The 3,386-nt window shown below is 34.8% G+C and overlaps 1 protein-coding gene across 1 annotated transcript in view; it reads right to left on the bottom strand.

Moving 5' to 3' along the window:
* The window catches only part of LOC118743507 (putative ferric-chelate reductase 1 homolog), a 10,288-nt gene that overhangs the window by 5,320 nt on the left and 1,582 nt on the right, over positions 1 to 3,386 (bottom strand). The gene's annotated exons all lie outside the window — the stretch shown is intronic.

Here is a 3,386-nt window from a genome sequence, read left to right as displayed (position 1 = left end):
TAACTTCTGACAGAGAGAGAACCGTATTTACTCTCTTTTTTGTCCTCCCAATAGTCAGAGAACCGAGTACGGGATCGATTTCCAGTAAAATCTTACTGATTCTGACTAGTCCGGACTCGTACGGGATCGCAACTAATATTGTCGTTTAAGCAACCATCATCACCACCAAGCTTCAAAGGGCACAGAATGAACTTATGAGTTAAGCTAAAGAAATATTTTCATAATAATATTTTGGCGCTTACACTCTTGCTAAATATTTGGTTGAGCTTCTTCTCCGGCTTCTGCAGTTCGTCTTGATGTTGATACACAAACGGAGGGCCTACAGCTTTACGTCGGCTCCGAACAGCAAATGGATTTTATGAGACAAAACTTTTTCTAATTTAGATGTTGCTAGGACTAGGGTTCGAACCACGGCTATCCTAAATGCAAATTAATTATTCCACGGAAATTCCAGTAGGCTTGATAACTCGCAACTGTAAAGGAACGTGTTAAGTTAGCTGCTAATAAGGGATTAGAACATATGTTTTGGACTTAATCCATTTTTGCTGAACTTAGAGCTTTGATCTACAAAAATAATAAAACCCTGTCTATTTTTGAATTTGGGTGCTTTCCGAAGGTTATAACTTGTTTCCTGAAAAAAAAAACGTCTGGGACAAGGCGAATTCATATAAGGTGGTATCGATTCAACAAATACAACAATTACTTGTATTTTGTTTTTGTTTTTAGCGGGTCATTGTCAAATTTCAGCAATTCTTCTCCGAATGAAAAAGGGCGACAGAAAATGCGAACACTTTCACGTTTTCACTCACTCACTAGCAAAATATAAAATTTTGACAATCAAACGCTACTCACAGCTGATTAAAAAACACCACCTTATATAAATTCGCCTTGGTCTGGGAATTAAATTATTTTTTTTTGAATTATGACATGAAAATTTGAGACTCCACAGTATTTTTTAGGAAAGGTTTTTCCAGAGCAGGGGTTGTTTTTAATGGCTCATATTGGTAAAAACGCTTTTATTATAGATTTAGATTTTACGTACATACGTCTCTAAATTTGCTTGTTTACCTATGTCGTACATACAAACATACAGATCTGTGTTCATATGGAATAGTAGCTTATGTCGGAAGGCTGGCTTTAGTACTATTAGTTACGGTGACCATCCGTCCTGGTAATTTATTTATTTCATACGGGACGCGCCAAATGTTCTGTATTTCTTTTAATGCCCCGTATTTGTCCCGTATTGGGTATTTTGGTGCCTTAACAGCTCATAAAAATGACATGCCTATGAACTAGTTTTTATTTTTAAATCTGGACGCTTGTGATTGGAATCAAGGAGCACATATTTAGATGGTTTCTGAAGTTATAATTTTGTGTAGAAAAACTAGGTATTTGCGAATATGAATCGAAATTAGACGTTAATGATTATTGTTGAAATCTCTCTTTGGATTCAATTACGTTTCTATTTGATTTTAATATTTTTTTCCCTCAGTGTATATGGTCACCGTAAGTATAATGCACCATTCCCTTTCTTCTTTTAACCACAAAAAATTTGTTGATGATGACTTAATAAGAATATTGACTTGCTAGTATCGGAACTATTTCTTTCACGTTTATTTGCTAAGAGTTCGTCAACAGCTCGGCGCTATTGAGTCATTCATATTGAGTCAATCGTATGCTGCGAATAGTTTATTAAATTAAAGTCAGCTTTCCGACTTAAGCTACTAACTATTCCATACGAACACAGATATGTACATACATTCTCTATTTTTTTTTTTGCAGAATTAAAAACAAAATCCCTTAGTAATTATTTCAAAAAGTAGTAGAATGATTGAAATCAGTAGACGAACTTTGGCGCTGAGTATGGCGCTAATAGCTACTATACAGATGACATTATGGACACCAATAAACAGTTTACCTCAAGGTGCACCGGAAACAGTGTGCGACACAATGTTGCCGTTCCACGGTGGTGGCATTCCGCCTTCGAGTTCGTTGCCGCCGTTCCGAATAGAAACGTCGTCGTTGGCAATTGGCCAAGGGCAAACAATGCGTGTGGACATTGCCGGCGTTCCACCTGGCTTGAGTTTCGGGGGATTCATGGTGCAGGCACGCAACCGAAACTCGCCCCATCAAATTGTAAGTCATTTTGAAAAATGTCTTGAATACATACATACATACATATGTACGTACGTACAAATGTATGTAAACATAAACATGTAATCCATCCAATAGCAAAAGAAGTACAATTTGTGAATAAATAGTTGTGTAAAATGTTTTTAGTTACATACATATGTACATATTTGCGTATTTTAACTAATTGCTATTAACTATAACTACAAGCTATATACATGCATACACATACATGCAAACATATTTACTATTTATTTATGTACATAATTACACGAGCTTACCCGGCCAGCATTTGGAATATTGTTTGGCGATTTACGAGCCGCGTAGAAAAGTGTTTGTGGACAATTCTTGGCCACGATGAAAAAACGAACCTGACTCTTTTCAGCGATTGCAACAACGCATTATGCTTTTAAATAACTGTTGGCGTACAAAAACAAAAATTATGATAGCGTAATTTTTTAAGAACGTGACAGCCGTAGAGAATTTTTTTCGCGATAAAATGTTATTTCGCTTATGTCGCTTGTACTTAATTGAAAATGCTGGCTTGACATCTAGGCTTGTACGCCATTTAATTTTTTTGTGAAGTATGCATGCACATTAGACGGCATCACCAAAAAAAGTTGCGGTATTTCCGCCTGGATTACAAAATTTATTATATGTATTTCAAGGCGTCCACCAATATATTTGGGAAAAATATTAAGATTTAAGCGAGTTGGACCGATTTGAAAAAAACCTCCCGAAATGGAGTTTTTTATGAATAAAAATAGTTACTTAAAGAACTTTTTGAAAAAAGTCAACTCAGGTGACAAATGGAGATTAGGCTTAAAAGATCCGCATAAAAATGTTTAAAAATCTTTTCAGCGGAATCGTAATAATGAAATTTTTGATGCTGTTTGCTTTTTTACTTCAACTACTGTTTTTCACTTTTTTCAAAGATTGATTTACGAAAAACTTAAACGGGATCTCAGTTGACAGGTATTTTCCTACTATGATTATTTATGTGCAAAAAAAGTCATTCGTGTCCCAATATATATATATATATATTTTTTTTTCAAATACCAACACATTTTAATTCAACTTTGAATGATGTTCGTTCATCCTACATTTCTCTTCCATCCTTTGAATGAGTTTATTTAGCAAAGAAATAAAAACCTTTCCAATGATATCTCACAAGAATAAATCGGGAGAGTTTAGGTTCAGTTAATCAAGTTTTTCTTATGCCAATCTTTGAAAAAAGTGAAAAACAGCATCAAAAA

The sequence above is a fragment of the Rhagoletis pomonella genome, unplaced genomic scaffold (genome assembly GCF_013731165.1).
Source record: "Rhagoletis pomonella isolate Grant_MI unplaced genomic scaffold, Rhpom_1.0 Rhpom_scaffold_00007, whole genome shotgun sequence".
NCBI lineage: Eukaryota > Metazoa > Arthropoda > Insecta > Diptera > Tephritidae > Rhagoletis > Rhagoletis pomonella.
Note: the sequence above shows the minus strand (reverse complement) of the source record. Positions and strands in the feature narration are given on the sequence as shown.